At 31.8% G+C, this 22,920-nt stretch overlaps 1 long non-coding RNA gene across 2 annotated transcripts in view; it reads right to left on the bottom strand.

Annotated features, from left to right (window-relative positions):
- Positions 1–3,024: 3,024 nt before the first annotated feature.
- Positions 3,025–22,920, bottom strand: part of LOC128158946 (uncharacterized) — a 30,591-nt gene continuing 10,695 nt past the window's right edge. For both annotated transcript variants that reach the window (XR_008240071.1, XR_008240070.1), the window contains 2 exons: positions 5,955–6,029; positions 3,025–3,865 (listed from right to left, as the gene is read on the bottom strand). This is a non-coding gene — a long non-coding RNA (uncharacterized LOC128158946). The remainder of the gene's footprint in view (positions 3,866–5,954; positions 6,030–22,920) is intronic.

A 22,920-nucleotide genomic window follows, 5' to 3' on the forward strand; every position in this document is an offset into this window, starting at 1 on the left:
TGTCGGATATAAAGACATTGACTCCCTCTGGATGGTACACAAGTACCTAGCAAGTTAATTTCAGAATTAGGTAAAAATAACCTTGTCTCTGTCTGTGTGTACGAAAAAAACCCGCTAAGAATACTTTGAAGAGTAATTTTAACAAATATCAGAAGCGGATGACACGATATAACTCATCATCATTTCTAGGATCGTTTGCTTTTATATTGATTATTTAAAAATAATCAGAAGCTTTTGTTCGAAATACAGACATGTTCAGATGGTTACAGGTAAACAAAGAAAATTATTATTCTATGACAATTAGCAGTTAGATTTAAGCAACAATATCACTGAAATGAATAACCAACCGTTTAACATATTATACAGGCACATACTTATTAATCCTTGCGTAGTAATACCGTCTTTATTTTTTTTGTTAAGGTAAACTTCTAATTTAATGAAAACTGACACGTGATACTATGGCAAAAAAATTTTATTCAGACGCAGAAAGATAATCAAAAATGAACACATTTACTTGTAAATATTCATCATTGCTTTAATTCCAAATAGTTACACATAAAAAGTATGTATTTAGTCCCAGAGTTGCCTATCACTCAGAGTTGATTTTGTTACCAACTTGAAATAAAAATCTAATTCTACAGAACATCATAATCATAATGAAGCTCTAAATCACATTTTTTTATATATAAAATCCTTTTTCAATACTTGTATTTTTTATCTGAGAGGCTTAATTTCTAAATCATTGTTAACTATTTGGGAACACCTTTCTTCTCTTTTTTGCAAGTGGGAAATTTCACTTTTTATTCAAATTAAATGAAGAAAACAGATTTCAAAGTTCCTGTTCAATAACCATGGAAACGCTCTAAAAATAAGCGTTTCCCCATGAATTTTTTTCTTTCTTTTGAAACTACTATTTTGAATAATATATTCTACCCTGGAAACCCCAAGCTGCGCACATTACTCACATTATGTCCACAAATAAGCATTAAAATGCCATTTTCGCATCTTTTCTCTCGGTTACCATGGCAACGGGACCACATAGCAACAAATAAATAGTGTTAGACTTGTTTACTCACCAAAGTCTATCAAATTGCCAAGTATGAAGAAAATCTGTATATATGCGTGGCCACTTGGTGAGGATTCTTACATGGAATTGATATTAAATAGGTATTGGGCGAGATATACTTATTTCCTATTAGAAAAAAAAATAAGACAGAAACTTCATTGTTGGGCGCCATTATGCTTCTTACTACCGTCGACTTGACAAGTTTTAATTCTTCAATTACTAGTGATAAATGTATAAAGGGAATAATTTATCAGAACAGCAGTCCTTTTCTTTTTTGAAATAAAAACTATGGTATAATACGTGACGTGTTACTTTAAACAACAAAAGCTAAGACCCTAGTTTAAGGGGCATATTCAAACATTTTCAGTCTACGAAGCATTGACTAAGTATCATTTAATTTTCAATAGCATTTTGAATAGGTTTAAAACTTTTATCAAGTTGAAATATTTAGTGTTTCATCAAACTTTGACATTTAAAGTAAGTTAAGGATGAATTTATTTTGTAAACACCGATAAAATTAAGGGATTCTACCTAGCAATCTCCTATTTAAGACTGAGGTACAACTCAGATGTTGTATGACATGTATATAAACAACTGTGTTCGCCAACTTTAACATCTTTTAACACCCTCTTTATGGTATGCAATACTATCAAATAATTACTAGCATACCTTACTTTTATCTTGTTCGACGCATGAAACAAACATTTTCTGGAGCAAATTAGACTGAAATTAGCAACTTAAAATTCAAATACAAACAATATCTGGTGCTAAATTTTACATTTTCCCCAATTTACAAAATTTAGTTGTATTCGTAAGTATATAAACTGATCAAAGTTACACTATTGATGTACCTGATCTTTTATTTGTGTTTTGGCTATGAAACATAAAGAGCATTAACTCGTCCAGATGGGATAAAATACAGTGCAGGTTAATTCCAGGGTAAGCTTGTTTGTTTATTTCCAGGTGACTTGACAATAATGATTTAGATGAAATAACTTGTCTCTTGACATTTAACACCTCATCAGTTGCATTTGATCGGCAACCTTTCAGTTTTTTGACAAACTCCTATAATTGTGTGACTGGTCAGCAGAGGATGCTCACTCCTCCATGGCACCTGATCCTTTTAAGAAGTCCGTGTTGTTCTGCTTTTAATTTTTATTTCGTTTTATGGTATTTTCAGATGGTTAACAGTTTATTATTGTCATTTTTTCATATTACTATTTTACTATGTGCACTGCATAGTATATGGCGGATTTACTTCGACAGGATTTAATAATCTAGGCTAGGACTATCTATCGATTGGTTATTAGTATCAATACTTTTAACTTTTTTTTTTATTTGAGTTGATATTTTTAGTGGTATTCTTCTAGTTGATGTTCCAAATGAAATTTGCAAATAAGTCATCAATAAGGCTTATTTTTTTTTCGATGGTTGTACCATTTGATGTAAAGGATAATGAAACTTGTTCTTTCATTTGTGATAGGTTTGTCGGATATAAAGACATTGACTCCCTCTGGATGGTACACAAGTACCTAGCAAGTTAATTTCAGAATTAGGTAAAAATAACCTTGTCTCTGTCTGTGTGTACGAAAAAAACCCGCTAAGAATACTTTGAAGAGTAATTTTAACAAATATCAGAAGCGGATGACACGATATAACTCATCATCATTTCTAGGATCGTTTGTTTTTATATTGATTATTTAAAAATAATCAGAAGCTTTTGTTCGTAATACAGACATGTTCAGATGGTTACAGGTAAACAAAGAAAATTATTATTCTATGACAATTAGCAGTTAGATTTAAGCAACAATATCACTGAAATGAATAACCAACACGTTTATCATATGATGCAGGCACATACTTATTAATCCTTGCATAGTTATACCGTCTTTATTTTTTTTGTTAAGGTAAACTTCTAATTTAATGAAAACTGACACGTGATACTATGGCAAAAAAATTTTATTCAGACGCAGAAAGATAATCCAAAAATGAACACATTTACTTGTAAATATTCATCATTGCTTTAATTCCAAATAGTTACACATAAAAAGTATGTATTTAGTCCCAGAGTTGCCTATCACTCAGAGTTGATTTTGTTACCAACTTGAAATAAAAATCTAATTCTACAGAACATCATAATCATAATGAAGCTCTAAATCACATTTTTTATATATAAAATCCTTTTTCAATACTTGTATTTTTTCATTTCTAAATCATTGTTAAATATTTGGGAACACCTTTTTTTTTCTTTTTTGCAAGTGGGAAATATATTTTTTGAAAACATGGCATATTTAACGAGGCAGAGCAAGAACTTTAGATATGTGCAGTAGTGGTACCTTTGTCCGACGAAACAGTGATACCATAGTACAAAAACGCCATGAAGTTACTATGGTATGATGTGACACTTTGACCTTAATTGGAAACAACATTGGCACCCATTTTGGAAAATGCAATTGTATCTTGATTTGAGGGATCGCTGATACCATGATTTCATGGAACAATCCTCTCTTGGTCCAATAGAGCAATAAGCCGGAAGAGAGACAAAGAGATAGACCTATAATCCATTTACTCTGTGATTGATCATTGGTGCAATTGCGCCAACGTCTGCTGTTGGTGCCAGAAAATGGTGGACAAGCAGACAAATGATAGAATGGTCCACTAGACCATTGGCAGCGTGGTACAATGAGCCGTCGATTAAATGATCGGAAGGTCCAAGGTGAAGATTGGACAACAGACCAATGGTAATCTGCTCTGTTGGAAGAAAACCATAATTGTCTGACGGATCCATCTATTCTGTACCTAAAACAATCAAAATGATTTTGATTTTATTTATTTATGTTATTATTTTTTTTGGCAAACAGACAAACACAAAGATATGATAAAATGCAAATCTCCCTTACACTGGTAGAACATTCTCTTAATTTTTATCTAAGTTAAGTTGTACATGTACCTGATAAATAAAACTAAAATAGAGTATTTATTTTTTTCTGGGTACTCACCATCATTTATTTAACATTTATTTAAGAAAAAATGTTAGCTAGACATACGCTTAAGGAACATGAGTGTCCAGAATAATCGTGCATTTGTACTGCAACATAAAAGCCTCGTGTATTTTTTTTTTAATTAAGAGTTGAAAATAAAACCTGCTGACATAGGGGACATTTTTAAAACAGTAAAGTTTGGGGATCATATTTTATTTCACAAAACCTGTTTTAGACTAGAATTAAAGCAAAACGAAGACTACTACCATCAGTTTTAACAGAATGGAAAAGATCAGAAAGTTATTGCATGGTTTAATTGCTATAACTGTTTTTTATTTTGATTTCCATAAAATATATGTGTACATATTTGAGGGAAGATGCATAAAATAACATTTTAAGAAGGATACAAAACAAATTATTTTAAAAACCTATGAAATGTTTAATGTAATCTCATATATCTAACCCTGTTTGATGTTTGGTGAGAGTTTGAATAATAAAAAAAATTGCTTCTAATAGACAATAAGAATTAATAAAGTCAAATGTCAATTTTAAAAATACATTGTAACAGTAAATACACTGTCCTTGAATTTGAGTATTAATGTAACAAGCTTGCACATTCAGTTTTTTAAAAATAAGATAAAAAGAAATGGTAAAGTCAAAGTCACAGAGAAGGTCAGGGTGGGGCGTTTTATGCGACGTTTAGTTTGATCCACCCCAGTAGCTTTGTTTAAATTTTGATGTAAAAATTTTTTTTTTACAACTTAACTGAGCTTAAAAAAAGGTAAGTGTTACCTTGCTTTGTAGAAAGATAGATGAATGGCGAACATATATCACAAAGTATTTATATATATTTTTAGCCCTGTCCCAATGATATTGTTTTCCATTATTTGACACTTATGTATAATTACAAGGCAGAAAACATTGCCAATCTGTGTCTGAGATTTGTCAACTGAATACTAAACGAACATGCAAAATAATTAAAGCGGTCATTAGGAAAAGGAACATAAAGATTAGGACATCTGAGGACAAGGCAGCAGAGTTGTCTTTGCTTTTCACTAACCCTTGATGAAGTTACATTTACCAGTAACTAGGTTTCATTCATCACTCATTCGCTTTTCATCACGTAACATAAAGGGTATTAATTGCTCGTCGGGGTGATATCATTTTCAACTTAACATTAATGAAGTAAGTTAAATCGATATACCTTTAAGTGGTTATATTATATAAGGTCTTATCTGATTGGTCTAGAAAGTTACGTGACAGGGTAAAAAAAACATCGTGTCTCCCGGGGAATAAACATCATATTCTATCTCTTCGGAAATCTCGAGATTTTTCATTCCAAAGGTATGAAAAAACCAAAATGAGCATATGATATAAACAAATGTCATTAAATCAGAAATATTTATTCATTTAAATTCTCTTTACATCACAAAAATAAATGTAACTAACTATTATTTGATTTTATGAAAGAATTGAGAGACAATAACCAAAAAAAAAATGAAAAAAATCACGACGTTATTCCTTTCGAAAAACAAAATAAAACTATTAGAAATCGACGTTATTTGTATAACCCTTTGTTGTTCAGTATAATGAAATGTTAATTGCACGTATGTTTGGAATATATTCACATGTAGATGAATTCCCTCAGAAAAACCATATTTCCCTCAGACGATATCGTAAGGAAATTTATTTTTTCTGAGGAGAATAAATCTTATTTCCCTCACCATCATGCAATACATGTATATTGTTCATCAAGGTTATTTCATATCTAATTAACATTCATAAAGTAAGTTGGATTGTTCCGTAAGGGAGTTTTAAGTTGCATACACCAAGGACGTATTGCTTGTTAAGATTAAACATAGCATATTAAAGGGATGATAAAACATATGCATTAAGATATTCTTTACCTCTCGTCTTTAAAGGAATCAGGTACCATTTTCTTCCAGACAAGTTAGACACGTTGATTGAGTGTCTTTTTTCAACTGTAAAATACGAATACTTGTTTGAATTTCATTGTTTTTTTTCTTGGTATACAAATTTTGATGAAAAATACAGAATACATGTAGAAGTTCTATCATTTAAAGAGGTTCAGAGAGAGAGAGAGAGAGAGAGAGAGAGAGAGAGAGAGAGAGAGAGAGAGAGAGAGAGAAAGAGAGAGAGAGATCTTTCTTGTCATAATAAAGTAAATTACAAGAATTAAATTCGTTCGACAATATTTTTTCAACAAAACAAGCAGAAATTGAGAAATATCTATAACACAACGCCATGGGCCACATCTCTCACCTGAGCAACAATAGGCATGACAAATTCAGCTAAATGGGGTCATAATACAAAATATCTGGACAATGTTGTAGGCTACATGTAGATCCTGTATAAATAAAAATACAATTTCCTTCTGGATATTCTTATGTTTATAATCAAGTTCCTTTTCTAACAGGATGATTTTATAGTCATCTGACATGTTGAGCATTGTGGTTCTCAAAATTTTTCTAAACAATTGTTTATGTTTGGGAGATACAACTACATCAAACTCAAACTTTGAACCCCTTATGAGACCCCAGAATCGTCCAGGGGCTAACATCTAAACAATGTGAAAGAAACAGAAATAGGTCAAAACGCTTGCATTTAAGGGAAACCACATATAATAACATTTCAGATTTTGTGAATAATCAAAATGTTTTTCTCTGTAAATTAGATCCTTAATGTGGTTCCACATTACTCCTCAATATTTTTATTTTGATAAATGTGAATCAACATTAACTGAGGTTGCTTTCACTAAAGTAGCAGCTTTTCTATGCAAATTGTTTTTTAGAAGAAGATTTTTCTCTACATATTCCTATGTAACAGTTTGCATCCCCCCCCCCCCCCCCCGTTGTGACCCAACGTACCCCCGGGGACAACTATTTGAGTAAACTTAAATTTACCCTAAAAGTTTCAGCTTTTCTGGCCAATGGATTTCTGAGAAGATTTTCATTTTTTTTCTCTACATATACAATGAAAACAAATTCATCCTCTATAGTGCCCCCCACCCCCCTCCCCTACGAAGGGGGTAACGATTTTCACAACTTTAAATTTACACTACCCGAGGATGCTTCGACACAAGTTTTAGCTTTCCTGGCTGATTAGTTTCTGAGAAAAATATTTCTAAAGATTTATACTATATATTCCTCTGTAAAAATCTAACCCGTTCCATTGTGGCCTAACCTTCCCCCTGGGGGTCATGATTTTCACAACTTTGAGTTTACACTACATGAAGATGGTTCCACACAAGATTCGGTTTTTCTGGTTGATAAGTATCAGAGACGATTTTAAAAATTTCTCTATATATTCTTGCGTAAAAATTCTAACCCCCCCCCCCCCTCTTATTGTGGCTCCAACCTACCCCCGGTGATCATGGTTTAAACAAATTTGATTCTACAGTACATGAGGATTCTTCCAGATTAAGTGTAAGATTTCCTAGCTGATTAATTTTGAAAAAGAAGATGTTTATAAGATTTATATTCCTCTGTAAAAATTTGACCCTATTGTAGCTCCACCCTTACCTCGAGGATCATGATTTGAATAAACTTGAGAAGAATATGTTTAAAGATTTATTCTTTATATTCCTATGTGAAATTTCACCCCCCCCCTCCCCTTCATTCTGACCCTATCCTACCCCCAGAGGACATGATTTGAACAAACTTGAATCTACCCTACATGAAGATGCTTCCACAAAAGTTTCAGATTTCCTGGGTGGTTAGTTTCTGAGAAGAATATTTTTAAACGATTTACTCTATATATTCCTCTGTAAAAATTTGAATCCCATTGTAGCTCCACCCTTTCCTCGGGGATCATGATTTAAATAAACTTAAATCTAGACTCCCTGGGGATGCTTTCACACCTGTTTCATTATTTCTGGCAGATTTTTTACTGAGAAGAAGATTTTGAAGATTTACTCGATATATAAGTTTCCGCTCTCCTGGCTGAGCGGTTTCCGAGAAGAGATTATGATTTGAGCAAATTTAAATCAAAAAGCAAAAAGTATTCTTTCTAATAAGTTTAAACCTTTTTGTTTTATGCTTTTTTGAGAATATTTTTCTCTATTTTTTCTATATTTAAACTTGAAGCTCTGCTAATGTGACACTCCCCCCCCCCCCCAAAAAATAAATAAATAAAAAAAAAACAAAAACAATACAAAAAACAGAAGCAACAATAAAAAATGAGGGTCATTGTTTATTAGTCTACACTACCTGAGAATGCTTCAACTTAAGTTTAAAGTTTTCTGCCCATTTTTTTTTTTAATTAAGATTTTGCTTACTAGAATATTAAAATGTGCACCCCCCCCCCCCATCTAACGTAGTCTACCCTATGGCGGGGTTAAATAATTTGAACAAACTTGAATCTGCACTGCCTGAGAATAATTTCACACACGATGCATCTCTTCTGTTCCAATGACTTTTGAGAAGAAGATTTGTAATTATATCTCTCAATTTTCTAGTTTCATCTTTTGTCTCCTTGAAATCTTTTTTTCTTTATTCCCAAGTAAAAATTAAACCTCAATCTGTCGCCCCATCCTACCCCCGGGGATTACGATTTGAGTGTACTTAAACTTACACTTTCTGACGATGCTTCAACAAGTTATAACTTTTTTGCCCGAATGATTTTTAAAAAGATTTTAGCAGTGTTTTTACTTATTCTTATATCAAAGTGTGTGCCTACTCCTCTTAGATTAGCACACCCTCCCGCGGGAGATCAAAATTTAAACCCACTTGAATCTACGCTACCTGATGATGATATCAAACATGTTTTTTTTACTTTCTTTGTAATAAATTTAGAGAGGATTTAGAGAGGATCTTTAATAATGTTTCTTTGTTTTTTTTCCCATGATAAAATATTTGAATAGGTTTGAATACACATCAACCGATGATCTTTTAAAACATATATTAACTTTTCTGGACTAAAATTTTGACAGTTGTTTTCTTCTGATTTCCTCTTTATATAATTTTGCCCTCAAAGTGATGTTCTACAGTATATCTGGGGATTACGATTTGTTAAAACTTTAATCTTAACTACCTGAGGATGCTTTTAAAAAGTTTCATTTATCTGGCCCAATGGTCTTTGAGATGTATATTTTCCATGTTTATTCCTTTCTAACAGATGTTTTCGATTTCACGCATCTTTCATTTTTTTTGGCACAATGATTTTGGAAACAATTTTTTTTTTAGATATAATCCCATGCTGAATTTTGCGACCACCCCATATTTTTCGAGTGGACCTATCCTATCCGAGGTGTTAGAATTTAAACGAACTTGAATCTACTCTAACGAAGAATTCCATTTTAAGCAGTCTTGCTCAATGGTTTTTGAAAAAGATTTCTCTTTATTTATTCCTTTGTTAAAATTTTCTAGTTCCCCTCCCAGAGTGGTCAACTCTACCCTAAAAGTCATGATTCAAACTAACCTAAGTCTACACCAACGAAGGATGCTTTTACACATTTTTTGTCTGGCCAAATGATGTTTAATTAGATTGCAAGTGATTTTTTTTTTCAAAATGTATTCTGATGTAAAACTTAACCCCTTTCTCCGAGAGTAATTTTTTTACTCTCAAGAACTATGATTTGAACAAACTTATTTCTACAAATACCTGAGAATGCTCAAACACAAGCTTGAACTTTTTAGACCTAATGATATTTGCAAATGCTCTAAAATATTTTCATTTATTTCTTTTACCCTCCCCCACCCTCACTTCAATTGTGGCTACATATGAAAATTAACTCCAAAGTGGGACCCAACCGTATTAGATAGGATCATTGTTTAAACGAACTTGTATATTCACTACCTAAGGATGCTTTTGTATAAGATTAACTTTTCTGACCCAAGAGTTTTTGAGGAAAACAAAATTAATATCAAATTTCTTGTATGTAAAAATATGGCACCCCCCCCTTTGTGTGGCCCCATCCTACCTAGGGAATCACAATTGAACAAACTTTAGTCTGCACTATCTAAGGATACTTTTTCACAAGGCAAATATGTTTGAATATTTTCTGACGAAATTGCTTATTTGTTTTTGATAAAGACTCGAACAAATTAAAATCTACACTTTCCGAGGATCTTTCAACAAGATTTTAAACTTGTCCACCCCTACCAGTGTGCCTCTCCCCTTTTTAAACCGTTTATGAGCATGATTTTCACAAACTTGAAAATACAAAAAAAAAAATGATTCTCTAACCCCCAATGGAATTTCACCCTACCCCGAAGGCCCTCGATTTGAACAAATAGTTGTGATCAAACTTTACATCTGGGGATGGTGATTTGAACAATGCTTAACAATTGAACACTACCTCATATCCTCAAACACAAACATATACTGTTCTGGTATCAAGGATTTGAGAAAAAAATGTTAACGATTGGTAACCTCTGTACTGTCTTAGTGACATACCCCCACTTAAGTTCAATCCTACTCTCGGGCATCTTTTTTATAAATCCATTATTATCAAATCCTTCCCACATCAATTATTATTTAAGCAAAGTGGAGTCTACAATACATGAAGATGCTTATAAACATGTTTCAGCTTTTCTGGTTCGTAGATTGAAAAGATGCCTACACGTACGTATACAGTATGTGAAGATAACTGCTTTTTGTGTCACTTGGATTGAGCTCAGAAATGATATTCCTATTAATATTTGATTTCTATGTAAGAATTCAATACCCAAAATATGGCTCATACTACCCCTGGTGATTTGCACTAATTTTCGTCTAGATTACCCGCAGATGTCTCCAACCATGTTTTAGCTCTTTACAAAATTCCTCTCGTAAACTGTGGACATCTTTGATCCGCCATTTTTCGCACACTCACACCATAAGTATTATGTTTCCACTATTCCACTATACCAAAACTTGTATTTCAGAGACAAACTTGTTTCAAAGATATTAAACCGCCCAATAACTCAAATATATACCTTTTTGGAATGATACAACAAATGTTGATCTAAATTTTAACGTATTGATGCGACTGGGAAAATCACATGTGTTAATGTACTGGAATCGGGATCGGGATTCACTTTTTTCGTTTCTATTATTTCTAAGATTTAAAAAAATTGTTAAGTCGTACGTAAATCCTGTAAAGTGTTTTCTGCCATTCACAGAGAGTGCAAATTATTTCTATTCGGAATTTCTGTTTTCTTAGTTGTATTTTTTTTTTCAGGAATATTAATACATTTTTGTACATGTACTCATTATAAACTTGGACTCCCAATCCACCCCACCGGCATAAAAAAATTGTTACTTCTAGCCTGCATTCATCGAATGAATATATCTAAAACATCCTAAAACTAGCTTGATGTCTTTTTGAAAATCAATAGCTTTAATGCCCTCTTCAAATAACTTCTCACTAAATATTTCAAAGCAAATAAATTGGAATCTGAACAATATTTTTCCTTCAAACCAGAAATTGGGATAAATTATGTTATGTCAGACAAAATTTGAAAAGGATGTTTACTGTACATGTTGTATGCTTCCATATTATTTCACATATCATACCATTTATTCTACTAAAAAAATCTTTCTTTTTATATTTTATGTATGATTTACATGTAACCCTCCCAAAAATGTGTTTTTTCTCCGCTGTAGTATAAATTATTCTATTGATCTAAAATACATTCTTTCTCTTTTCGTTATTTATTTTGTTTATGTCACACATCAAAAGCTTCTATTTGCTCAAAAATATGATTTTCTTCATATGACTAAAACATATAATTACTTAAGATTTAACAATATTCCCAGTCGACTTTTTTTTACCAAGAAATGTAACGGCGTGACAAAATTTGATAATATTTGTATCTATATTCATTTCATGAATAATACCCTTAATGTTATTAAGAAAATTAATTCAAAAGTTGTTTTCCATTCATTTAATTCAAGAACTTTAAACCGCTGTTTGGGACCTTTCCTGACCATGGAGGTCATAATTCGAACAAACCTAAATCTACAAAATATCAAGAAGCTTTTGAGCATGTCTACGAGAAAACCATGCAAATATGGAAAAAAGCTGCGGCAGCAAGTCTCAAGAATGAACAGAATTTTATCATAGATTTAAAGGATACCCATCTAGGGTCAGATATATGATGTTTGTTTTTGCACTGGATGTTTCTATTTATAGTAACGTCCAGTATTGCATTCTGGTTAATTAGTCTCTAAAATCCAGAAAAGTTAAGAGAAAAATTGTCAAATTCAGTAATTAATTACAAAATGTATAAACAATGTTTGAAAAAAATAAGACTATATTCTTAAAGAGGAAGTTCAAACCTTTAATCGTTGCATATTTTTTTTCATATACCTATTTACACCATGAAGTCCCAAGGGTGTAAATGTTGACAGGATGCCAAGATAAGATAATTATACATTTTTGTCAATTTTTCAGAAAGAATTTCTCAGAAAATGGCACGTTATTTTTTGAAATTTTGTGTTAATAAGAAACTGTTTGATGTATTGTTACAAATTTATAAAATCCATCTTTGGACTCTCAAGGACTAAAAAGTAATAAATTAACAAAAACATCCCATTTTCAAATAAAATAAAAATTTGTTGGTTTTTGAAATTTTATTTTACAAGCGATTTTAATCCACTGAAGTCAATATTTGTAATTAAACATGAAAAAACCCCACCCTATTTTGCTTTTAATTAAAAAAAAAATAGGGGATATCATTGTTTCTCATTGAATTCTTATTCATTACATTTGCATTTCATTACTACTGTTAGAATTGTCTCCCCTGTTGCGCTCTTCTGTAGAGAAGGTAAACTAGCCAGAATGTTGACAAAGCTATACAAGTTCAAGTTCAGGCTACATGTGTAAGTATTGAGAAATGCTGTGAGTGTTGTTAATATATGTTATGATATTGAATGATTTAAATTGCACAAAAATTGCCCCATCTTGTTAGTGTTATTCACTATATCAGATATTGAAGTTTGATGGAGACTTGTATCTAGTCTATAAACTGCTATTTTCTGTCCCGATATAATTAAGCAGCACATTTGGACGAAATTTTAATCAAAATATACAAAGTTGTGATAGAAGTACAATTAAAATAGATGAAGGGGAAATTTTCCAAGATAATCTCATTCACAGATTATCATATTTTACTCGAAAAATCCACAAAAACGAGAACTGATTTCTTACAAAGATTTGATTTATAATGGGGTATGACCTGAGCGTAGCCTGGTCACGATAAGATTATTCTTTCTATGTTGAAATAATTCGGAATTCACTAGTAATGCCTTGTGCAATTTTTCATCGTTATCATCGGAGTCTGTTGCAATAGACATCACATTTCTATATGTGTACATTTCACTGGCCATCTAAAAACTACCCTTTAGATGTTAAGGTTAGACTTCATGGAATCTTGAAATGACGGGGAGGGGGGCAGGGTTTTTTAAGTTCTTGAGAATGTAACACAGTAAGTACATCTGAAATTAATAGAGAGGTCTACTCCCTACCTCTCTATTAGCAGTTGATCTCCTCTTGGAAAAAATCAAAGTTTGTACAGTCGTTTTACCGGTAACGAATATTTGCCAGTATCGAATAATTTTTAGAAAAAATATTGCTAAAAGACGAAGGTAAGCTTTCAAAAAACCCTAGCTAGGTAATTATAATACAGAAAAAAATATTCTATCAGTGTGTGAAGTTGTTTGACATTTGCACAATTATTTACCGAATTGTTTACAAATTAAAAAGGTGACCCAGGTATGAGCTGCCGGAAATGCAAGGCAGAAAAAACGAAAGTGTGAAAACAATTAAACCTAACTATGAAAATAAGTTTGTTATTGACCCTATTTGGTGTATAATTAGTAATTATAATCCATTTAATAAGATAATGCATCATATTAAATAATAATGGAGCTTTGAATGAAATTACGACCTCAAATAGAACCACGTGTAGTTTTCCTAGTTTCGGTTCACTGCAATAGAGGCATTATTTCGCTGGATATATTGATAGATATACGGACAAAACAAAGGCAAATGACAATTACTTATCATCAATTACTATTATAGAGTGTTTTCCGGAAAATTCAATTTCATAAAGTAACGCAAATGAAAACTGTTTAAGTTCAGTTTCAATTTGACGGGAAAAAGGTATAATAAAAGTAACGATCATATTATTTGTTTAAATGACGTATTCCCACAATTATTTTTCTTTCTTCATTTATAAGTCTATTAACATGTACCTCTAGTACATTTTTGAAATTAACTCGCCTCAAAATATTCGGTCAGAAGTAATAGAGGGCACTTGATTCGATACTGGAAAACGAATTCGAAACTAGGAAAATGGAGGAGGTGTTGAAATTACTATCTCCGTAACTCATCCTTTATATTTTCAGAAGTTTGATACTACATTTTAGAAGGACAAAGAAATGTGATTTAAACAAAAATAAAAACATTTGGAATTCCTATAATAATAGTCACATGCACGACGAAACCGCATACTGATTCGTTACCGGTAAAACGACTGTACCTTTTCTTAAAATTAAAATATAGTTGTAAAGGAAAAAATGAGGTGTTAGGTTACACTTTCCCCCGGGGATCTCAACCTGCGAAAACCACATATGAATATAAACATAAACTACGGGTATAAAAAAGTTATCCCAAATATTAAAATAGACATCATAACTTGTTTTTGTGGGATTGTTATTTGGGATTATAACCCATCATAAGAAGACCTGGTCCCAGAGTTATGAAGCAGTTTAATAAAAAAGTCAAAATTTTTACACTCTCTTATTGTCTTATGATTAAAAAAATTGAAAAAATGAAATGCTAATAAAATGTGTCTCTATATTATATTACGCTAATATTTACTAATTTTAAGCGTAATTTATGATGTATCATATTTTTTATTAACATTTTTTCAGGCTTGATGTCGGGTCCCTCTACCCCTCAAACAATAAAAGTTCAATTCTTTATACTGTCGGACAAAAATAATTACCAAATCTACCTTATTCTATGATTATTTAATGTGATGGAAATTTATTGGCAATTGATACCACACCACTTCCACATTTTTGAAAATATTCTGTTAAATTCAACAAAGATATGTTTAATCATTTTTTTTTTCATGGAGGTGATCCTTTTGTTTTTGTTTGTTCGCTTGTTTTGGGTGGGTTTTTTTGTTTGTTTTTTTTTTGGGGGGGGGGGTGGCTTTGAAATTTGGTCCTATTCCTGAATTAAAAAATCACTAGTTCAAGTATGGACAAATAATAGACTCTAATTAGATATACACAAACGAACAAAACTATGTCTAGACAAACAAAGCAGTGATATCCTGCCAGATATAACAAAGGCAGTTGAGAGTCTTTTCATCTGTAACCTGTATCTAGCAGATCTAGAATAAGACCTAGAAATAATTAAAATTGAAAAAAAAAATACATACCTTCAACCGATTATTAAATTTAATCATGCAGTTTTGGTTCATTATCTTTATTTTGTTTAATGACCGGATGAACTAAGAGAGAGAGAGAGAGAGAGAGAGAGAGAGAGAGAGAGAGAGAGAGAGAGAGAGAGAGAGAGAGAGAGATTGTCAATCTGTGGTAAACAATATGTAAAATTACACACCAAAAGAGCCCGGCTTTAAGTATTTCAGTACTTTGAATTTTGTAGTTTTGCACCTGTAATTATTCATTCGTGTATCTAATGGGCACTCTGCTTGTCTTAATGTGTAGCACTGGCAAATAAGTCCACTTCAGCTTACATGTGTATTCAAATTCCCATTTTCCCATGATTTCTCGTGTTTTAATGACATTGATTTAAAAAAAAACAACTTGAAACATGTTGAAGCAATCCTTCAGTTCAGTAAAATATTGTTTGGCTCGCGAATATGTCTGGTTTTTTTCCCATAATATACATGTTACAATGTAAAGCTAATGCCAAACTACAGATTCTGGAGAGTTTTAAAAGTAGAAAAATGTCCAACTTTAAGACAATATATTTGCAATATTATTGAGAGTCCAAAGACAGATTTTTGATATATTGTAAAGATAAATGTCCTTTTATAACTAGAAACAGATTTAGTGAATTTAAAGTGCCATTTTCTGACTTTTAAGCATTTAAAAAATGTATATTTTCACAACTTTACAAAAAGTTGGAAACATGCCAGATTCGTGACCTATCTGCACTTCACAGAAAGAATATATGGGAATTCTCACAAAATGAATTTCACAAGTGTACCTTGTTAGTGTTAACTCTAAATGACTTTTTGAATTCATATTTAAACTAAACTCAGAATTCTTAACAATATTTTGGTGAATTATACAAAATTTTATTCTTAAAAGGGTCAAAATGCTATTTTTAGTAACAGTGCTGCAGAACCAAGTTTAGACTGACCACATCAAAATTTTTTTTATGGAAAATTAATTCATATAGATGCACACTGTTACACACAAAATATGAAGTTGATCAGAGAACCTTGCTCCCACCACCTTTTGCATGGTTTTCTCGTAGACATGCTCTTAAGTAAAAGTTTTTTGTGATTGGCTATTGAACAAAATCTATCTTAAAGATCCCAATCTATATTTCTTTTTTACTCGATGGTTTTTGAAAATTTTTTCTTTATTTATTCCTTCTTAAAATTATCTTGTTCCCCTCCAAGAATGGCCAACTCTACGCCCGAAGTAATGATTCGAACAAACTTAAGTATACACTACCGGAAGATGGTTCAACACATGTTTTAGTTTTTTTCTGGCCAAATGGTGCTTGACAAAATTTCTAGAGATTTTTTTTCAAAATGTATTCCGATGTAAAACTTGACCCCCTCCTCCGATAGTAATCCTTTTGTATTCCTTAGAACTATGATTTGAACAACCTTGTGACTACAGTGCCTGAGGATGCTTAAACACAAGCTTGAACATTTAAGAACTAATGATATTTGAAAATATTCTAAAATATTTTTATGTATTTCTATTTTACCCTCCCTAACCTTCACTTTAATTGTGGCTACACCTACCTACCCTTGCTGATTATGATTAAAACAATCAAGAGTCTATACTACCTCAGGATGATTCAATACACCTATCATTTTTAATGGCCTGAATGTATTGTTAAAGAATGTTGAAAAGATTTTTGTTCTTTATTTTTTCCTCTGTACAACCCCATCCCCGCTCTGTAGCCCTGTCCTTTCTAAGAAAATCATGATTTAAACAAACTTAAATCTACGCTACCTAATGATTGGTTCCCATAGGTTCATGTTTTCAGGCTTAAAAGTTTGCGAGAAGAATATTTTTAAAGATTTTACTTATGTATAGTCCTAGTATGTAAAAATAAACCCCAAAGTATGATCCAAACATACTACATGAGATCATTGTTCTTACAAACTTGAATATTCACTACCTAAAGATGCTTTTATACAAGTTTTACTTTTCTACCCCAAAAGTTTCTGAAAAAAATAATATAAATATGAAATTTTTGGTATGTAAAAATATGGCAACCACCCCTCTCCCCTTTTTGTGGCTCCATCCTGTCTCGGGAATCACAATTGAACAAATTTGAGTCTACAATACCGAAGGATACTTTCACACAAGGCAAATATGTTTCAATATTTCTATGTGCTTATTTGCTTTTGATTACGACTCGAATAAACTAAAATCTACACTTTCTGAGGATCTTACAACAAAGGTTTGAGCTTTTCGACCCATACCGATGTGCCCTTCCCTCCTCCTTGACCGCTAAAGATCATGATTTTAACAAACTTGAAAATACAATACCAAAAAATTGTATTCTCTATTAAATACAATTATAAAATTCAAGCCCCATCGGACTTCAACCTATCCCGAAGGTAAGCGATTTGAAAAATCAAATAATTGTGGTCAAGCTTTACATCTGGGGATAGTGATTTGAACAATACTTAACAATCGAATAATACCTGATATCTCAAACACAAGCATCTACTTCTTGGTAACAGTGGTGTTTGGAATAATGATTGTTAACGTTATTGGTAACATCTGTACGGTCTTAATACCGACCCCCCCCCCCCCACCACTTTAGTTCAAACCTACCCTCGGGCGTAATTATATAAACACTTTTTAATTATCATTTCCTGATAATGACTTCTCACACTTTCTACATCTTTTTTGAGATTATTGGAGAGAACTAATTTTTAAGCTTTTTGTTTGTATAATCCTTAGTGGAATTTATAATACATCATTATGATCCAATCATTCCTCCTGGGATCATGATTTGAACACACTATATTCTACATTACATAAGGATGTTTTCACAAAAGTTTTAACTTTTAAGTTTTCATCCCAGATTCAGCTTTTGAGGCTAAGTACTATTTTTGATAATTGCAAAGCTCTTACCAATGAAAATATTTGAGACTCTATATGGGCCCCACCCAATGATTATGCTGTTTTAAACTTTCATCAACACTACCTCAGGATATCTCTATCTATTTATTCAATATGGCCGAATCCTACCCACATCGATTATGATTTAAGCAAAGCTGAGTCAAAATACATGGAGATGCTTATACATAAATTCCAGCTTTCATGATTTCAAAGACTGAAAAGATGCTTCCACGAAAGTTTTATTTTCTGGTTAACGTTTCTTCAAAAAATATTTTTTAAAAACATTTTTTTCTCTATTTATTTTTATATGAAATTTCAACCCCAAAGTGGCTTTATCTGATCTCAAAGGATTACGATTGAATTTTATCAAATTTCCATCTACAAAAAAAGTGGATTCCTTAATGCATGTTTTAACTATTCTGTTCAATATTCGAAGAAGATCTTTGAAGATCTCCATTTATTCCTTTGTGAAAATTCAATGCTTCTTTGAGGACCAACCCTTGCCCCGGAAATCATGATTTGAAAACTTTTGTTTGCTATTACTGAAGATGTTTTCATCCTAGTTTCAGCGTTTCTAGCTAAATACCTTTCGGGAAGAATATCTTTACTAAATACAAAACAATTCCTCCATTTACGCCCAACCCAAAGATCATTAAGTTTTTTACTCTACCCTTCACTTCCTGAGGGTACTTGTATCTATTAACCCATTGTGGCCAAATCATACCAGGAAGGACTTTGATTGAAACAAAGTAAAGTATACAATACGTGAAGATGCTCACACACATTTTACTGTTTTTCAGGTCACATGGATTGAGCTAAAAAATTATATTCCTATTAATATTTGATTTCTATGTAAGAATTTGATACTCAAAATCTGGCTCCATCCTACCCCCAAGGATCTGCACTAATTTTCGTCTACATTACCCGCGAATGTTTCCGATTCTCCATTGTGACCCCACACTAGCCAAAAGTATTATGTTTTGTTTTTACGTTAATATACTTTACAAAAACTGTATTTCTGAGATAAACTTGTCTTAAAGATATTTATTCGCCTAATAGTGCAAATGTATACCTGTTTTGTTATTATTCTATAAATGTTGATCTATATTTTTACGTAGCGATGTCATTGGGAAAAATCACATGCAATGTTGTATTTTAATCGGGATCGGGATTCACTTTCTCTGGGTTTTTTTTTTTAAGATTTGAAAGTTGTTAAGTCGTACATAAGTTGTCGAATCATATTTTTTGCCAATCATGAAGTGCATATTTTATAGACTACAAATTATTCAAACTCTAAATTTTCGTTTTCTTAATTGTTCTTACAGAAATATTAATTCATGTTTGTAATGTACTCATTTAAAAAATGGACCCCATAATAAGCTGCATTAATGTTTGTTACACATAAAAGGTAAGTAACACTTTTGATACAAACATTATTTTGCATCATGTTATTGAAAATGCAGACCATTCTTTAAGACAGAAAGTTTCTTCGATGCAGCTTTAAATAAAAAAAACATCATATCTTTGCATGCAGTCATACAAAATGATAGACTCTGGTGTGTTTCTGTTTTCGTCACTTAAAGGAGAATTGGTTTCATTTTAAACAATGATTACATTTACTTTAGACAGACAAGGAAATCCAAATGTAATTTATTTGTAAGAGTTAAAACATTGTTAAGTCGTAAAGAAAACACTTGTAAAGTGTTTTCTGCCATTCACAGAGAGTGCAAATTATTCTTATTCGGAATTGTTATTAAATGTGGTTTTTATCCGCTGTAGTATAAATTAATTTACTTATCTAAAATATTTTCTTTCTCTCTTTTCGTTAATTATTTTGTTTATATCACACATCAAAAGTTTCTATTTGCTTAAAAATATGATTTTCTTCACATAACTAAAATATATAATTACTTAAGATTTAACCATATTCCCAGTCGACTTTTTTTTTTTTACCAAGAAATGTAACGGCGTGACAAAATTTGATAATATTTGCATCTATATTCATTTCATGAATAATACCCTTAATGTTATTAAGAGAAATAGTTCAACAGTTGTTTTCCATTCATTCAATTCAAGAACTTTAAACCGCGGTTTGGGACCTTTCCTGACCCTGGAGGTCATAATCCGAACAAACTTAAATCAACAAAATATCAAGGAGCTTAAGTACAAGTTTTTTGTGATTGGCTATTGAACAGAATATCTCCAAAAGATTCCAATCTATATCTCTTTTTTACTCGATGGTTTTTGAAAAATTTCTCTTTATTTATTCCTTTTTTAAAATTATCTTGTTCCCTCCAAGAATGGCCAACTCTACCCCCGAAGTAATGATTCGAACAAACTTGAGTATACACTACCGGAAGATGGTTCTACACATGTTTTAATTTTTTTCTGCCCAAATGGTGTTTGACAAAATTTCTAGAGATTTTTTTTTTCAAAATGTATTCTGATGTAAAACTTGACCCCCTCCTCCGATAGTAATTCTTTTGTATTCCTTAGAACTATGATTTGAAAAACCTTGTGTCTACAATACCTGAGGGTGCTTAAACACAAGCTTTAACATTTAAGACCTAATGGTATTTGAAAATATTCTAAAATATTTTTATATATTTCTATTTTACCCTCCCCAACCCTCACTTTAATTGTGGCTACACCTACCTACCCTTGGTGATTATGATTAAAACAATCAAGAGTCTACACTACCTCAGGATGATTCAATACACCTATCATTTTATATGGCCTGAATGTTTTTTAAAGAATGTTTAAAAGATTCTATTCTTTATTTATTCCTCTGTACAACCCCATCTTCGCTCTGTTGCCCTGTCCTATCTAAGAAAATCATGATTTAAACAAACTTAAATCTACACTACCTAATGAATTTTTTTCCATAGGTTCACGTTTTCAGGCTTAATAGTTTTCGAGAAGAATATTTTTAAAGATTTTACTTATGTATAGTCCCAGTATGTAAAAATAAACCCCAAAGTATGATCAAACCATACTACATGAGATCATTGTTCTAACAAACTTGAATATTCACTACCTAAAGATGCTTTTATACAAGTTTTACTTTTCTACCCCAAAAGTTTTTGAAAAAAATAAAATTAATATGAAATATTTTGTATGTAAAAATATGGTAACCGCCCCCCCCCCCTTTTGTGGCTCCATCCTGTCTCGGGAATAACAATTGAACAAAGTTGAGTCTGCACTACCGAAGGATACTTTCACACAAGGCAAATATGTTCCAATATTTTCTGACGTAATTGCTTATTTATTTTTGATTACGACTCGAATAAACTAAAATCTACACTTTCTCATGATCTTTCAACAAAGGTTCAAACTTTTCGACCCCTACCGATGTGCCCATCCCCTCTCCTTGACCGCTAAAGATCATGATTTTAACAAACTTGAAAATACAATATCAAAAAATCTTATTCTCTATTAAAAAATATTATAAAATTCAAGCCCCATCGGATTTCAACCTATCCCAAAGGTTAGCAATTTGAAAAATCAAATAAGTGTGCTCAAGCTTTACATCACGGGATAGTGATTTGAACAATACTTAACAATCGAACACTACCTGATATCCTCAAAAACAAGCATCTACTTTTTGGTACATGTAACAGGGATTTTTATAATAATGATTGCTAATGTGATTGGTAACCTCTGTACGGTCTTAGTAACGGACCCCCCCCCCCCCATCCCAAACACACTTTAGTTCAAACCTACCCTCGGGCGTAATTATATAAACACTTTGTAATTATCATTTCCTGATAATGACTTCTCACAATTTCTACATCTTTATGGGATTATTTGAGAGAACTAATTTTTAAGCTTTTTGTTTGTATAATCCTTAGTGGAATTTATGAATCATCATTGTGATCCAATCATTCCTCCTGGGATCATGATTTGAACACAATATATTCTACATTACAAAAGGATGTTTTCACAAAAGTTTTAACTTTTGTTAACGAACAGGTTCTGTGTAAAATATTTTAAAATGTTTTGTATGTCAACTATTGCTATGTATAAAGTAAACAATCTAATGTTCGTCACCCTTCCCCCACGATTTGATCATTTGTTCGTGTACATCAAATGTGGATGCTTTCAAACAAGTTTCATCTACTCTGTCCAGTTTCTGAAAAGATGCTTTCATCCCAGATTCAGCTTTTGAGCCTAAGTACTGTTTTTAATAATTGCAAACCCTTTACCAATGAAAGTATTTGAGACTCTATATTGGCCCCACCCAATGATTATGATGTTTTAAACTTTCATCAACACCACCTTAATATATTTCCATCTATTTATTCAATATGGACAAATTCACCCACATCGATTATGATTTAAGCAAAGCTGAGTCTACAATACATGAAGATGCTTATACACAAATTCCATGTATTCTGGTTGCAAAGACTGAAATATGCTTCCACGAAAGTTTTAATTTTCTGGTTAACGTTTCTTCAAAAATATTTTTTAAAAACAGTTTTTCTCTATTTATTTCTATATAAAATATCAACCCCAAAGTGGCTTAATCTGACCTCAAAGGATTACGATTGAATTTTATCAAATTTT

Source organism: Crassostrea angulata, chromosome 8, assembly GCF_025612915.1.
Source record: "Crassostrea angulata isolate pt1a10 chromosome 8, ASM2561291v2, whole genome shotgun sequence".
NCBI lineage: Eukaryota > Metazoa > Mollusca > Bivalvia > Ostreida > Ostreidae > Magallana > Magallana angulata.